This window comes from Protopterus annectens, chromosome 1.part2 (genome assembly GCF_019279795.1).
Source record: "Protopterus annectens isolate FY-2018-M chromosome 1.part2, PAN1.0, whole genome shotgun sequence".
Taxonomy (NCBI): Eukaryota; Metazoa; Chordata; order Ceratodontiformes; family Protopteridae; genus Protopterus; species Protopterus annectens.
This window is the reverse complement of record NC_056727.1, coordinates 312,745,105-312,763,651: the sequence shown is the minus strand read 5'-3', so window position 1 is coordinate 312,763,651 and position 18,547 is coordinate 312,745,105.

Here is an 18,547-nt window from a genome sequence, read left to right as displayed (position 1 = left end):
AAAATGACCCAAGAGCAGTACTGTAACTAACAGATGGCATTTCTTTAACAAGTGGAGGCTGAAAAACAATTATAAATTCAGCAAAATCAATAAAATGCAGCACAGAACTGTTACATAGCACTGAGATGGCTAGAGCAAGTGCAAAAAAAAAAAACATATCAGCTTTGTAGGTCCACAGATGTTTTTAGATGAAAAACAAGGTCTTATAGTCACAGGTGTCCAAGCCAGGCACAGGGAAGCTTTGAATAAATTAGCACAGTCTCACAAAAATATAACGCTTTTATACCAACAGGATGAAAGACTTTTACACAGTTAAGCTTTCAGGCCAATCAGATAAACACACAATAAGCCTAGGCAATATACTAATGATTCTGGGAATAATATAAACAGGGGAATGTAAGATACGATATATAATGTGAGTAAACATTTGAAATACAAAGTAAACACTCAAAATTATACTCACAAAATCTCTGATAAAGAATTATATACACAGAATATCATGTGGTGGACCACGGGTATGGATGGAGGGAGTTAACTGTGCAGTACAAACATCAACTGTTATTTTGAGTACACTCACACATATGTACTATGTTAATCATAAGGATTACTACACAGAAATTCATAATATGAATGAGACAGTAGTGACCAACTCAGGTTGCAGTAATGGGGGGGGGGTCTATAAAATGTCATACAAAAAAAAACCAATGTAAATCCTGCACTACTTCTAGGCTAGATATATGTCGGTAATGATTGGAAAATGTGTGAAAGAATGGCAGTGTAGCATCCTCACTGGTACTTATACATTCTTCAAGCTGGTTGCAGGGCGTACATATTGACCTGGTGGAGTGAATACTAACCTTCCCAAATATTTCTGTATTTGTCATAACAGAAACTAATGCAACTACCTAGACACTTGGAAAGTTAGTATATTGAGTGGGTGACTCTAACTTTCATAAAAGAAAAAAAATGACCAACTTGCCTAGCATCATTAGTAGTCTCAATAGCTCAATATGTAGCACTCTCTTCTTTAGTGCAGAAGGTTGTGGGGGTCTATTCCCACACCAGGTAACTGGATTAATTTTCCAGTACTGATACTGCAGTGCAGTATGGGGGGGGGGGTTGCTCTCATGAGTGTGCCACTCTTCAGAAGACAAGTTAAACTGAGTTCCCATCTGCCTAAGTTGGTGGCTAAAATGTAAAAGATCCCACTGCACTTTTCAAAGAGAGTAAGTGAAGTTCCCCAATACCCTGGTCCAATTTCCTTAATCAGTATTAATACTATCTCGTTTCTCCCTCATTAAGTAATGTCCAACACTTGCCACCTAGACAAATAAGCTTTATACCGCATAGCTACAGATCAGACTTACAATATGCCTCTTCAGGATTTTGTTAATTTCAGACGAAGCCCATTCCTTCCCGTGCAATTTTACCAACAGCAACTGAAAAGACTTGACCAGGATTATTTTGCATAAACTTACACACAAGATATTCCAAGAAGGGTTAATGATCTCTCTCTCTCAAGCACCAACACACCCTTCCTTCTCTTTATGGTAATTTTGACACAGGCTAAATTCACTAGCATATCAAAAACACAATTACTCCTTATCCTTAAAATAATAATAAGTAAATTACCAACCGCAAAATTTCAAATTGAATACAAAAATTCTACTTGAAATTAATAAAATTAAGCCATACACTTTATAAAATGAAATGTACAAGCAACACTGCTTCTTCTTCTTTCGGCTTTTCCCAGTTAGGGGTTGCCACAGCGGATCACCTGTCTGCTCATGATTGGCAGTGGAGTTTTACAGTGTCGAGTTGCCAGCCCAGCACCTAACCTTCCACAGAAGGCACACACATGCACGCGCTCATACCTAGGGCCAATTTAGAGTGTCCAATCCACCTACAGCATGTCTTTGGGATGTGGGAGGAAACCGGAGCATCCAGAGGAAACTCACGCAGCCACAGGGAGGACATGCAGACTCTGCACAGAAGGCACCCCAGCCAAGGATCGAACCGGAGAACCTCTTGCTGTGAGGCAGCAATGCTAACCAATGCACCTCCATGGCCACCCCGTGCAAGCAACATTGCCTTCTTCAATCACACTGCCATGCTTCTCAACTGTGCAGCTGGAATTTTTTTTTTTTTTTGTACAAGCAACATTGCCTTCTACAAAAAAAATAAAATATGCATGTTTAAACAAGCAGAAGGCATAAAGTAGAAATTTAATTAACAATGTGTGTGGATCTGTTTCTACAAGCAGCTAAACAGATGCACATAATTTCCATTTACTTCTGATTCTGAAATCCAAAAAGTAGTTGCATAATTTCACCAATAAATAGACTCTAATTTCTGTCTTGAAATCAATCCAGCTACACAGTCGAGAAGCATGGCAGTGTGATTTACTTATAGTAATTCTCGCCACTTAAAAGCGGTCAAGATTGTCCTTTCCATTTGTATTCAAAAGTAGATTGGGGAGGGAGTAATGCATCTACACACTGCAAAATGTTTTCACATTTGAGGACGACATTTCATTTAATTTGCAACACTTTTGCTGCCTTTCCACTAAAAAGCAGCGTAGTCTGTCAGCCATGCCCTCCAAGGTCATCAAATATTGTACCCCCCCTGGATTGACACCAGAAGCTAATCCTTTTGTTAAAATCAATCATATTCTGTTGGTAATGTGGCATCATCCTTGGAGAAGACAGTATGCTGCTCAGTGCTAGGCTCATACCTATCTGGGATATATAATCAGCAAGTTCGGTCATGTCTTGCTTCATATAGTCAAGGGAGGTACATTTTAGGTCAGTAACACTTAGATGGACTATGACAGAGTCATACTGCTACCTGTGATTCAGTGACCTGAGTGCCTGTGTGACTTGACAGATCCTTGCCCCAGAAAGGCAGCTAACCATGACTCTCTCCTAACCCACCCTGGTGAGAGAGACATTGGTGTGCCTCACTATAGAATCACCAATGACCAGGAAATTTGGCTATGCACTGACCTGCCTTTAGGTTTTAGCAGTAGAGCCATAGATACAATATTGCTATGTGTAGCTGGGGATGGTGTTTTAATGGAGTGTTTATGTGATGTCTGAGGACCCTTTCTTTGACTGTACTGTGCAGGATGTCTTAGTGTTTTAAAAAGATTATCTATAAGTGCCTCAGCATAAGTAGTGTTATATCTACCTGTGCAGTAGGCATGCTGCAAGTGACACTGACAATCTCTATAGGATTAGTTTTGGTTGTATGAGAGAATTTTGCCTCCAGCATTAAAGTGTGTTTACACCTCTTGCATACTTTATCAGTTTTATAAGCATAAGTAAATTGTCAGTGAACATGAGGCAATTGCTACAATGCCTCAGAATACACATCTCATCCAGAATGGCCACAATGAGAGAGAGTCAATAAGTGCATATCCATGGCTACTGATCCACTAGGGAGGAGTGAAGGAAATTTAAATATTGAATAGGACAAGACAAGGAACTTGATGAGCAATGCTCAGCTATGTGCAGACTAGATGCTCTAGTAGTTAAAAAAAAAATCTGTATAGAGAGGAAAATGGCTGCCGACTTGTGAACATCATGCCAGCGTGGCTCTTACAAAAATGGAAGGGACGCAACACTTAAACCAGCACAAACATGGTCAGCTAAGCTCCAAAATACTTTTAATTGTTAGCTTAATCATCTGCTAACCAGTAAGCTTCAAACAATGGGGGGGATAAATAAACATGTAGAAACTCACCAGTGAATTGTGCACAACTTTCCTGATGAAACTCCAATACAAGGGGCTGCATGGAAGAGAAATCATACATTACCAAAAGGGAATACAGGATGGCAAATGAAACAGAAACAATGGACATACAAACATCTAAATCTAAATTTTTAGTGATAACCACTCCAGAAAAAGAAATTATTTCTAAATGATCTAGTTGGACCGTACTAAATTATCTTGGAAGGGTTTCAGGAACCTAGCAATGAAATACATATCCTCATAAAACCTCTTTATAAATAACCCTAATAAACAAACATACTACCAGAAATATTGAAAACTTATCTTTGACCTCATTCAGGGGGATTCATTAATTAATCAAAAATCCGAAGTTGTAATTTATTATCTTGGATTTGCTCTCAACAGAATTACTATAATTATCAACGTAGGCATTGCCTTTACTAATCTCTTTTTTTTGTCTATAAGTATGTCCCCTCCTCTTGAATTAGTTACCAAGGCTTTTACTAGAACCAACTTGGCTCCTTCTTCATGATTGCAGTAGCACTTTCTGTATATATGTTTATAGTTAAGATCTGGAGGGTTGCATAGTGTTAAGAAAGATTTCCAAATTATGCTTATACTGTTTCTGAACATTTTGCATATCTGTTCATTCATTGTTGATACCTCCTATATAAAATAATAAAATACTATTGAAAAAAAAAATAAAAGTGAGAGACAGCAGAGTATTTGTGGAGAATGATTACTATTTGTACACCAGGTAGAAGAGGAGTAAGCCACTTTTGTGATTTTAAGTATTTTCTTCTGACTTTTTGTTAAGTTTTACTGCTTTGCCGCCTACTTTTTGGCATTTTCCGGCTTGCTAAAGTTTATATCTGTAATAGTAATAGTACTTGGAACACATCTAGAGCCTGTTTACTGCATTTCCTGTGTTGCACTTACTTTAAAATCGTTTTTTTTCTCTAAAAACGGCATTTTACCTGATTTTGGCCTAGCACTTAAGTGTGGGGTCATTTATTGCACTGTTGTGATTATTTTGCTGCTTGTGTATCTCTGCTACCTTTAAACTACAACAAAAAGAAAAAAAAAATCTTGCTTTTTTCCCACTTTCTGAAAGTTAAGAAAGTTCAGTTACAGATTTGCTGTTCTGAACTGTTTGGAAGTTTCTAGAAGGCCAGTGCTTGCTTGGGCTAAAGGGAAGTCTCTGTGTTCACCAGTGGGAGTGGTTAACACTGAACAGTCTACCTGTCCCTGGAGGAGTGGTTACTACCTAGAAGCTGTAGTTTTATTGGCCATTTTGGGTCAATTCTAAACTCCTTGATCTGTCTCTCTTAAACCCGGCTGCCTCGTGGTTTTGGTGTCTTTTCAGGCTTGCTAGTTGTTGCTGAAGCACCTACCAAGGGGAGAAAATGCTGAGAGAAGAAAAGGAGCCACTTTTGTGATTTTAAGTATTTTCTTCTGATTTTTTGTTAAGTTTTACTGCTTTGCCGCCTACTTTTTGGCATTTTCCGGCTTGCTAAAGTTTATATCTGTAACAGTAACAGTACTTGGAACACATCTAGAGCCTGTTTACTGCATTTCCTGTGTTGCACTTAATTAAAAATTGTTTTTTTTCTCTAAAAACTGCATTTTACCTGATTTTGGCCTAGCACTCAAATGTGGGGTCATTTATTGCACTGTTGTGATTATTTTGCTGCTTGTGTATCTCTGCTACCTTTAAACTACAAAAAAAAAAAAAAAATCTTGCTTTTTCCCACTTTCTGAAAGTTAAGAAAGTTCAGTTACAGATTTGCTGTTCTGAACTGTTTGGAAGTTTCTAGAAGGCCAGTGCTTGCTTGGGCTAAAGGGAAGTCTCTGTGTTCACCAGTGGGAGTGGTTAACACTGAACAGCCTGCCTGTCCCTGGAGGAGTGGTTACTACCTAGAAGCTGTAGTTTTATTGGCCATTTTGGGTCAATTCTAAACTCCTTGATCTCTCTCTCTTTAAACCCTACAACTCTCTTTTTGTGCGGTTTTGCCCACTGAGCAGTGTTGGGCAGCGCCGCCTAAACAGGTTTAAACTATTCCAGGCTCCACAAACTCCGCTCTTCAATTTTTCCCTTAGAACTGTTCAAACTCTCAAAGTAATTACTCTATTCTCTTTCTGAAGCCCTGCACTTGCTCAGCTCTTATAAGGAAACACTTACTAACTAAAGCACTACACCCTCCTTGACTTCTCATAAGTATTAGGCTCCCGATTGGTCCTTCCTGATCAAGTGAAAAATCAGTTCCCTTCCTTAATCTGATCAGTAAAAAAACAGTTCCCTATACTAATCTGGTATGTCCAAGGGTCAGTTTCAAGGTTACTCTCCAGTCCAGCTGGTGAATCTGGGAATTTTGAGGCAATGTTACAATTGCCTTATGTACACAGACAACCCTCTCCTCCTTCCAACAAACTCTAATACATGTGAGAGATGCAGTTACACAGCCAAACTGGAGGCAGAGCTCTCTCAACCCAAGACTGGCACAGTCAGTCAGGAGGAAAAGGTAACCACCCACACCACAAATCCAGTCTCTCACAAACCTATTGCATCTGCATACCCAACACATAAACACACAAAAACATACTCGGAGGCTCTAAATAAAAATCTGCCTAAACAGCAAAGATCTCCTAAGCAGATATCCAAGCAACAGCCACCCCTCAACAATACCCATGAATCACATATCTCACAAAATCAGTGTGCCTCACAGTCACAGCCCTTAAGGCCAAACAACACACCAAATACACTTGTTATAGGGGACTCAATTGTCCGGCACACTGACGTCCCGCTCACCAGACTGAACAAGGAGAAGGTCACTGTAAGCAGCCTGTTGGGTGCTGGGATCCACCACATAACGCAAGCACTCAGGTCACTCCAAAGCAAGTACAAGTATGACTCCATCATTGTCCATGCTGGTGTGAATGACCTGAGACATACCTCCCTGGACTACATGAAAAGAGACATAGATGAGCTCTCTGACCATGTAGCCCAGGCTGGTATGACCCTGACCTTGAGTAGCATCTTGCCCTCACCAAGAATGATGCCACAGTATAAAGACAAAATGATCAGTTTCAACAATTGGCTAAAGTATTGGTGTCATTCAAAGGGGATCCAGTGTCTGTCAGCCTGGCATGACATGCTCGACAAGCCACGTTGCTTCGCTAGGGACGGCTTGCACCTGTCACCCTTAGGCTTTTGTATACTGGCCAAGGCTCTTGCCACCCCCATAGTGCCTTTTTAGGCAAGGCTCAAAGGACAAACCCACCTCCATAGACAACCCAAAGATAAAAAAACTAAAGGTAATGCTACTCAATGCCAGAAGTCTAAACCTCAAGATACACGCACTCGAGGCTCTCCTCAGTATGGAGAAAATCGATGTCTGTGCAGTAACAGAAACCTGGTTCAAGGCTCCTGAGAGCACCCCAGCACTACCAGGTTATAACTCATACCATGCGTTTCGGCCCCAAAACTCGGACCGTAGCAGAAAAGGAGGGGGAGTATCTATATTCATCAAAGATACCTACACCTCCAGGTTAGTGGCACTGCACGAAGCATCGGAAACCATCCATGTGCAACTAACAGCGGGAAAAACTGCCTTTCAGTTTGTAGCCTGCTACAGAACACCCTCCCTATTACAGGAACCCCACTTGGCATTCCTGAGAACACTGGAGAATATGAAGGTCTCTCCAAACACTATGTTATTGGGTGACTTCAACTACCCAAACATTGACTGGGAAAACTACTCAAGCCCAAACACCCTCGCCCAATGGTTCCTTGAATTTATAAACTCTAATGCAATGGAACAACTGGTCACCACTCCCACAAGAGGGAACAACATACTGGACCTGGTCATCACCAACATGGGGACTCTATGTTCCACACCAGAGGTAAACCCCTCATTGGTAAGATCAGACCATAAACAAATTTCCCTGGACATCCATATCCCGTCCCCACCCCCAGCCAAGGAAATCACTGTAAAGAATTTCTCAAAATTCAACTTTGCACTTCTCAAGACTGAGGTGGAATCCTTCAAAGCCCCTGGGCCAGAGGATAATACAGCCCAATCCGCAGAATCCTTTACAAATGCATTCTATGAGCACCTACAAGAATGCATGGATCGTGCTATCCCAAATAAAACCAAGACTCACTCCTCCAAAAACAGGAGACTGGTCTGGTGGACCCCGGCCATAAATAAGCTATACAACAGAAGGAGGAAGCTACAACATGACAGAGCAAAATCCCAAAAAGGGAAGGCATCTCTAACCAGTATTAGCAAGAAACTTCGATCCCTCATAAAATCATCAAAGGCCTGTTTCGAAAGAAAAATTGCCCTAGACACTAAAGATAATCACAAGGCCTTCTTTAGTTATGTCAGGAACATGGGCGGAAACTCCCAGATATGCTCTGAATTGTTGCATAATGGTACAAAATATACCGAACCTACAGACATAGCCAACATCCTGGCAGACAGATTCAGTGCAAACTTCTCCCCTTCCCCCAAAGGAGCAAATGCCTATCCCAACTGAATGTAACCTCCTGACATCACAGATGCACAGGTGAAAGCTGCCCTCTCCAAACAAAAAACACAGCATCTATGGGACCGGACGGTGTCCCAGGCTGTGTCTTACATGAGCTCCAAGAAGAACTGAACCCTCACATTAAGTCACTGTTCAAACTTAGCCTTACTACAGGATATGTACCCAAAAATGGTGTATTGCTACAGTGGTCCCACTCCACAAAGGTGGTGCCACAACGGACCCCGGAAACTATCGCCCCATAAGCCTGACTGGTCTGGTCTGTAAAGCTATGGAGCGTATTATCATGGAACTCATAAACAAAGACATTGGGAGCCTCCAGACACTGGACCCTACCCAATTCGGCTTTGTTAAGGGCAGATCTTGCCTCTTAAACCTAGTTGATTTCTTTGAAACAGTTACCAAAGCCATAGATGAGGGCAAGGTAGTCCACACAGCCTACCTGGACCTCTCAAAAGCCTTCAACACAATACCCCACTCGGGCATCATAAATAAGCTTACCAGCTTAAATATCAACCCCTATATCACAAGATGGGTTGCAAACTGGCTCAGAGAGATAGAACCCACATGGTCAGAATCACAGCTGCCATGTCTGAATCCAAACCAGTTACAAGTGGCGTCCCACAGGGCTCAGTTCTGGGACCTCTCTTGTTCGGTATATACTTCTCTGAGGTACAGGCTAACACGGGGGGATTATGGCTGACCAAGTTCACAGATAACTGCAAACTGGGGGCCATAATTGAATCTCCAGCTGACACAAGCATCCTACAAAAGGGTCTCACAGAGATGGATGCTTGGTGCCAGAGCCACGGCCTCAAGCTAAATGCTAAAAAGTGCATAGTCATCCCCTTTGGGAAAAACAAGGTGCCCACAAATTACCACATAGGTGGTAATCCATTAAGTACGGAAGAAGTAATTAGAGATTTGGGGACCAACGTAGATAGTAATCTCTCCTTTGATAATCACGTTGCCAAAGTGGTTAGAAAGACCTTCTATATAGCCCACCTTATCACGAAAGGGTTCGCATCTAGATCAAGAGAGGTCATTGTGCCCCTCTACTCATCACTCATCAGGCCCATAATTGAATACAATGCCCCTTTTGGGATGTACCTTACCCGACACCTGCAGCAACTGGAGAGACCCCAAAAGTACCTCACCAAGAGGATCATGGGCTACAAACAGATGTCCTATGCAGCTTGACTAAAGAAACTCCAGCTCTACTCAGTTGCTTGCCGCCTACTCAGAGGCGATCTATGCCTGACGTACAAAGCTATGTCAAACCCAGAATTAATGGACATGCTCCACCTCAAAAAATCCAAGTCCCTTAGAGCTACACGCTCCAAGGACCTAAACCTCAGCACAAAAATAAATAGGACATGCTGGAGGGACAGATTCATTTCCCAGAGGCTCCCCTCACTCTGGAATAGAATCCCAATTCATGTTAGACATAGCCCCTCGCTGACCCTCTTCAAGCGAAATCTGGATGCGTGGATGGGAAATCGCAAATTCACCCTTGGGATCTCTTCTGTGTCCCTGCTAGACAGAGGCACAGTAAACTAATCTTAAAAGGGTACCTTCTGTGACCTACTTTACAGAGGCACAGTAGGCTAATCTAATAAGGAGACGGAAGCCAAATACACTCTGGCTAGGCTTATAAATGCCCTAGGGCAGATAGCCTAGTATCTACCTATGAACCTATAAATTCATTCCACTATTCAGAGAATGTCGAGATGCAGGTTTTTGATTCAAACTGCTGTACCCAGCTGTCTTGATGGTATTCTTCCCTAGAGGGACAAAGTCACTTTTGATGAAGTACATGCTAAGGAGGAAATACAAAAGCTTGTCCAACAAAAAGTAAGCTGTGAAACAGAAGGAGATTCTGCTTCTTTTTCTTCTGGTAATGAAGATGACAGAGAGACTGTACCTGTGAAACATTTTCCACTATTTCAAAAGAAAAATGTTGGAGAAAAGGAAGGGAGCATGAGAGTTGACTAGAAGAATCAAGAGTATGTTGGAAATGAAGCAGAGACAGAATTTGGGAAATTGAGATGAACAGTAATAAAACTAGTAAGTTGATGTGGGGTTACAATGCAATAATTATATTTGTGAAATTTGACAGAACAAGAAAATCTGGAAATATTGGACTTTTTCTGAATGTCTTGGAGTTTTGGGGGACTAAAGTATATATCCTACTTCATGTCATTAATGTTTGGAAAATGCTTTGGGGGGAAGAAAGTTAATTGTAAATAAAGAAAAAAATTTTCTTAATAGTACTATTTTGTGTGTGCATGGTTTTCTTTACCTGCTATAGAGTGAATTTTTTCAGTTATTTTTGGGTGTGGTGGGGGTTGTGAATGGGTGTTGCTGTTCTTTTTTTTTTTTTTTCTCCCTTCTTTCTTTCATCTTGTTCAGTTTTAAGAAATGTAGGCACTGCAATGTTAAAAAAACACCTGGGTAAAAGAGCATGACAAAAGAAAAATTAATGTGTTTTTTCTCATTCTTGCATGGGGAATGACTGGATTAAAGACCTTAGATTGCTTTAGTAACAACTTTTAAGAGAAATCAAGTAAATGAAAAAGAATAATGACTATGATGAGGCTGTTTCTAGCAAATGAATGTATGCTTAGTACCAATTCTGTATCTGGCGTTTATGTCTCCGTGGAAACAACTTAATAAAGAGAAACTGACTGGTTCTTATGTCTCCATGGAAACAACCTAATAAAGATAAAGTAGTTACAGTCTGATGGAGAGTGACTGACTGGAAAAAAAAGAAAAGAGAAACTGCCTAGGAGATAATGTTCTCTGAAAGCATTCAGGTGTTTTCCCAGCTGGGAGAGCTATGAAGACAAAACAGTTACCACTTATTCTAAGCACAGGCTGCACCGTGCATCTTAGCATGGATAAATTTTCTATTAGGCTAACTGAAGTCTGTGAGTGTGACTGCCAGTTTGGGACATTTGTTCCTATTATGAGGGTAAAACTTCAATATTTGAAGATGTACATAGTTTTGTGCATTAGTATTACATTAATAGGTTTTGGGGGGTATTGGGGTTTTTTTTGTTTGAGGACTTCCAATAAAACAAAAAGTTTTGTAAGATGTGACATAGGCTCAAATGGATATGACAAGAAATAGCTATATAAAAGTTCATCCTGCCAAACAGTGTATGCATGTAACACAAAAGCTGGAACTAGACATTTAACAAAAAAGGGTCTTTTTAACAAAAAAATGATGCTTTCTGTAATGTCTTTAAATGTCAATGGTCTCACAGATAAATACAAAAAGAAAGAATAGTGAACTATATTAAAAATGTAGAGTGCAAATAGTTACGTTACAGGAGACACACTCGGAAAGAACTGAACATGTGAATTTGATAAAGAAAGGTTTTCAGGATGGTTATTCATTGGAATATCTGGGACTAAGAAAAAGAGGAAAACTTATATGAATTGCAAAATGAGCTCCAATAGTGATAGAAGAGGATAAAAAGATAATAATGGAAGATTTGTAGTGCTAAGGGGCTAACTGGCAAGGGAGAAGGATTACACTGGCATCTATTTATATTCACCCTAAAACTGCTATAATGGAGCTTAAGAAAATTCTGGGAGAAATTATCAGTTATCAGCAAGGGCTATTACTTATAGGTGGGGACTGGAATTTGATTTGCAGCAGTGAAGATGTGTTTGGGGGCCCAGAGGGGAAGGAATAACAAAATAGGGTAGATTTTTGAAAAAATTTATAAAAATATTTGTAATGGAAGATATACATTTGGTAACAGGAGTTCATAGTGAATTTCCATATTATTTCCCAGGATATAAAAACTGGGCTAGGCTAGGCAGAATTTACATTTCACAGGAACATGTGCATTTAATTGAAGGTCTTGACAAGTACCCAATAACTATTTCAGATCATGGGCCAATAATAACTAATATAAAAACACAAGGTAATGAAATAAAAATAAGACACTGCTGCTCTCCCACCTATCTGTTGAAAAGAGAGGAATTTAATGAATAGGTTGTGGAGATTATTCAGGAGCTACTCCAGAAAACAGAAATTACTTCTGCAAATATAGCTAGGGAGTGGAATAAAATTAAGGTGGAGTTTAAAAATAGGGTGGAAATAAAAGAAAGGTAGCTACTGTTAAGAAGCAACAAGAATTATTTAGAGGGACTGACAAATTTTAAAGTATTGCAGAATATATGGAATCACAGAAAAGGAAGAGGGTGAACTGCAGGATGCTAAACAGAAACTAAGGGATTACCTCGATAATATACACGAGTTTAGAAAGATTGCTGTTAAACAACTGTTTCTGATAATAACACTAGAACACAAAAACTTTTAGCACAACGACTCAGGCAATAGAAAGTTGAAAGGGCTGTCACCAAGCTTAAGGAACATATAACAAGGAAGGTAACAAGTCTGTATAAAGCAGAGAAATATGGAAATCAAGAAAAGATACAAATGAAAATGTTTATGGAAGAATTAAAAATACCAAGGTTAGAAGAAGATGAGGCTCAATTACTAACAGTTCAGATAGGAGGAGAGGAGATAAAAATTGTGATGTATAACCAGTCTATAGGAAAGTGCCCAGGAACAGATAGTATTCCTGTGGAAGTTTAGAAGCTAGGAGGGAAAAAACTGATAAAGATCTGGAAGGTTTTGTTTAACAGTATTTTAAGAGGAAGAGAAGTACCAACATCCTGGAAGAAAGTGATGGTAACGGTAATACCTAAAGAGGGTAAAGATCCAGCAGATCCAGCTTCATTCAGGTCCATTTCAATACTAAACCATGATTATAAAGTGTTCATGTCTATAATGGCTAAAAGGATGGCAAACGTAATGCCAAACTTGATAGATATAGATCACTGTGGTTCTGTGGAGGGGAAGCAAACATTTGACAACATTAATAGAACATTGTAATCCACAGGGAAGCAGAATGTAAGAAAATACCATCATTGTTTGTGAGTCTTTATGCAGAGAAAGCATTTGACAGAGTAAGCTGGGACTTTATGAGCAGGGCAATGGAAGCATTTACATTTCCTAAAAAAAATTATAAATTTGATTAGGAGGATAATTGAGGGATCAGAGATGAAAATTAAAGTGGGCGTGGTCCTCTCTGAGATTTTCTGCTTGAGCAGATGAACTAAGTAGGGCTATACTCTTTCCCCTTTGTTATTTCCATTATATTTAGAACCACTAGCAAAGAAAATAAGAGACTCGGAATTCAAGGATGTAATTGGTATGGTAATCAAGAAAAGCTGGCTCTATTTGCAGATGATATAATTTTATACCTGACAAAACCAGAAAGAGACATTACAGTGTTGTGGAACATTTTGAGACAGTTTCAGATCTTTTCGGGATACAAAATTAATGAATCTAAAACAAAGGCAATAGCGGTAAATTATGTACGCACATATAAATTAGTTCAGCAATGTCCATATTTATGGGGACATGATAAAATGAAGTATTTAGGAGTATGGATTAAAAATGATTCTGCTGTGGCAGCTAAGGAAGTGTAGGAAGAGACTAAACAGAAAGATAATACAAAAACAGAAAATGGAACTTTAGTTATATGGCTATGGATAGTAAAATACAAGCAGTTAAAATGTTTTTAGTCCCTTTAGTCTTATACACAGGTCAGGCATATTTTTATCAACCAGAGTAGTAGTTGTGGATAGCAATTAATAAAGAGCTGAAGGAGTTTACCTGGGAGGGGAAGATAGCAAGAGTCAAGTGGGATAACCTGATTCTTCCAGTACAACAGGGCAGATTGAGATTACTCGATTTAAAGGGTATTTCAGAACTACACAGTTAAGCTTCCTATACATTGCACAAGCAGAAAAATATAATTTCAAAGTAGAGTCTAGAACAGAAGCTGCCATTAAAAAAGGAATAATTAGTAGAGCTTATAAAATGTTGCATGATAGCTATAAGAATCAATCACAGGAGGTTAGAAAGGATTGGGAAGGGAAATTGGATAGCAATTCACAAAGAAACAATGGGAGGATATATGTATGTCTCCCAAATATGCAACAAAATCAAGAAGATTTAGGATTTTTGCTTGTAAATGTTTAGATAGATATGTTTATACCACTAGCAGACTCCAGAGAAGTTTTCCTCAGATAGACAGCAAATGTTAGTGGCTTGACAGGGAAGAAATAGGTAATTGAGAACATATTTTCTGGGAGTGTAGTGAGTTGGTGGACTTTAAGAATTCCCTGCAGGATGCACTGTCATAGCTGTTGGGTGGGCAGATTAGTGTGATGAGGGAGATGTTTTTTTTTTTTGAGCTAGGATACAGAACTGGAATTGCCTAGACATGGTAAGGCCTTGTTGTGTCTAATTATGGTGGCTACCAAAAAGCAGTTACTAGAAAATGGAAATCAAAATCTAAACCAACTATACTAGAAGTAGTGGCTATAGTAGCAGAGATAAAACAACTGGAATTGAGATCTTTAGAAAAGGGTAGGAGCAAACTATATAGGAAAAATGGGAATTGTGGGAACAATATAGACAGGGGAGGAATGAGGTTTAAAAGAAGGCAGAACTTAAATGAGCTATGTAATGTTGACTGAAAATGATTGGGTAGATTATAAGTGATGTATAATGTCTGCAACTGTGAGTGTGTCAGTGTGGTTTGTTTTCATTTTCATAAATGTATGATTGCCTATGTCATCAGTGATGGTTTAATAAAGATGTTCTTGTTTATAAAAAGGGGGGGGCAGGAATTGAATAATTTACTTAATGTTGCTTACATTATATGATATATAGCAATATGTGTGTTAATACAGTTTGATTACTTTTATATAAATATAAATTTGCCTATGTCACAAGTGATAATTCAATAAAGGTGTTTAAAAAAATTAAGTCAGCCAGATTTTCCTAAATTTAACCAGTCAGCAGAACCTGCAACAGCATCTTTCACCTTATAAGAAATCTGATACATAATAAACAATCTTAAGATGGGCAAAGCCCTTGGACCTGACAGCTATATAGCAGTGTTTTATAAAACTTCAGAAAAATCTCAAAAATCCTATTACATCTATTCAATTACATTAAAGAAAATGGGGTAACAGACTTATATCTAAGCAATTCTAAAACATAATTTTTCCCCAAGGAAAATACTGACACTAAAAATCCACTAAATTATAGACTTATCTCTCTTACAAACACAGATATTAAAATATTTGCCTCACTACTGGCAAAAAGATTGAAACCATTATTACTAAGTATAATGTCACCTAAGCAATCAAGTTTTCTTCACCGCATCCAAACCCGTGGCCACAAAATAACTAAATAACTTTGGATATGCTAATTTTATCTAGACAAAATACCCATTCAATATTTGCTCTTGCTCTAGATGCTTCCAAAGCCTTTGATAGACTCAATTTAGCTTTTCATTTTTTAATAATGCCGTATTGCAGCCTACTGCAAGCTTTTATAAACTCAATAAAAACTCTAAACCCGAAAACACACACAACTTTACATATAAATAAGACTACTTCACCTCCAATAAAAAAATATTAATTGAACAAGACAAGGGTTCCCATTGTCCCTATACTTAATTTATATATATATATATATATATATATATATATATATATATATATATATATATATATATATATATATATATATAAAACTGCTCTTTCTTCTTATAACCCAAAGACCTTTTCACTACATGCCTATAATAAATAATATAAAGCTTACATTAACGGCTTTTGCTGATGACTTAAACCTTTATTTTGCTTGGTCTGAAGAAGCCCATGAGGGTGAAAGCGCTTGCTATATATATATATATTTTTTTTTTTATCCATTAAACTACTTGGAATCTTGAACTGCTTCTAACTCATGGATTTGTGGATTTATTAACTAACAACTTGTTTATGTGGAACTTCTTATAAAGCCTTGGCATGCTCCTGTGTACTGTTTGTACTTTATTTTACTTTACCTAATGCTGATCTACCAAAAAGTCAGCACTCCACTGAAACATTTTCAAAATTCTCTAATTACAAACTTAATTTGAATACATCCTGTATTTTTCCTTTAAATCCAAATTATAACAATCAATTACTTTCCAGAGACTGCGATTAAACTAAATGATACATCAAAATATTTGGGTATATCTTTCTGCCATGACCCAAATAGGTTCTATCAAAATAATTTAACAAAATTTTGGACGATTGAAAGACATTCTCAGATGTAACAAAATAAAATTCCCCTTGTTGTCAAATGTGGCTATTACTAAAATGAATATAATACCAAGATACTGTTCCAATTTAATGCAACTAATATAATAATACCAAATAAGTTCTTCAAAACTGCAAATGCAAATCTCTCTAAATTTCTGTGGGAGCCCAAATCAATCTGTCTTAGCTATCAAAAACTGATTTATCCCAAAAAGATTGGTGACATGGGTCTCCTGGACTTTAAGCTCTATTTTGATATAATAAACACTAGTAGAATTACAGTAATTTCCAATTAATGTCCAATAAAAACAAAATGGAGTCCTGCTTGTTAAAAATGATGGTATAATCTAATAAATAATTCTAAAAATAACCCTAAAGTCCTACCTTTCCTCAATAAAGAAAACATTGCTAGAATCAAAATAAATAACTGTCTAAATAATATAATTTTTTGCAAAAAATAATTAAATAATTAAATCTAACAAGTCCTTTTAAAATTTTACAACCAATTTACCTTAATCCAAATTTTAAATTAAATAATTCCATGTTAAACTTAAATAATCACCCTTAATTAAAGAAATGAAGGTACTAGACATTTATTATTATAAAAAAACTTTCAATAAATGATTTGAGAACTGCACCAATTTATTCCTAAAAGCTACTTCATTATATTAAGACAGATCAAGGAAATGAGCTCAATGCTCTTAGAGGATTCACAGATTAATGACAATAACATAAATCTCTGTAAGGTGTTGTGGAATATGTTCACACTAAAAAAAATGTTAAATATGGATAAATTAATCATAGCTATAAAATATCAAGATAATATCCTATATTCTGACTATTGGTTCGAACTGCAATCCACAATTTAAAATAATCAGAAAACTCAATTTAACTATTCTTAAAATTACACCCTTTTAAAAAAAACTTATATATATCCAATTCATGATAGCAAATAACACATATCTGACTCCTGTAAAACTTAATAAATACTACTCCACATCTTCATCAAACAATGTAAAGCCCAAACAGCTGATATTTTGGAGCTGTAAATGTTCATATAAGCTATGGTATTTGTTAAAGGTCAGACTAGAAAAGATGGGGTATGAAAAGACTACTGTTTCCTGAGAATTTGCTATTTTACACATTCCTTCTTCAGGACTAACTAAAGAGAAAATACATATTTTAGTTACTCTTTTATCACTGATGAAGCTATACATCTCACAAAACTGTACTGACAGATCAAATACATCATGGGATTGCTTTAAAATGGTGATTAAATATATAATAACCAAAGGAAATGCTCCTACTATACCCAATTTTGGAGTATACTTCTTGACCACATACTCCAATAAACTCAAATATACACAAAGATAAGCTAAATTAACAAAGAAAATAAATAGTACCAAGAATTTCACTCATAAGCTTAAGTTCATAGTAATCATAAACTAATCACCATGGAAATGCACATCTCACCCACACTCCCTTGCAAAGGTAACCACCTTGAAAAACTTCTCCTTAGCTGACACTGGGCTCCTAAAAACAGAGGTGGCTAACATCACGGCACCCATGCTAATGGAAAATAGCTGCATGACTGCTGAGTCATACACCAGTGCACTGTACGAACAAGTACATAAATGCATGGAATGAGCCATACCCAACAGAACCAAGATGCTCTCCTCCAAAAAAAAGGACGCCAATCTGGTGGTCCCCTACCATTAATAAACTCTACAACAGAAGGAAGAAACTATTGCAGAAAAAAGTGAAGTCCCAAGACTGGAAAAACGTTCTTATTAGCCTCAACAAAAAGTTGAGATCCCTCATCAAATCCTCCAAAGCCAGCTATAAAGGCAAAATTGCAGCAGACACAAAAAACAATCACAAAGCCTTCTATAGTTATATCAAGAACCTCCATGGCAATACCCAGATTTGCTCTGAGTTACTGCACAATGGTACCTCCTACACTGAGCCAACAGATATTGCCAACATACTGGCCGACAAATCCAGTGCCAACTTTACCCCTCTCTTCCCCCCTAAAGGACCAATCACAATACTGGAAGAATGCCAGGCACCCAGCATTACC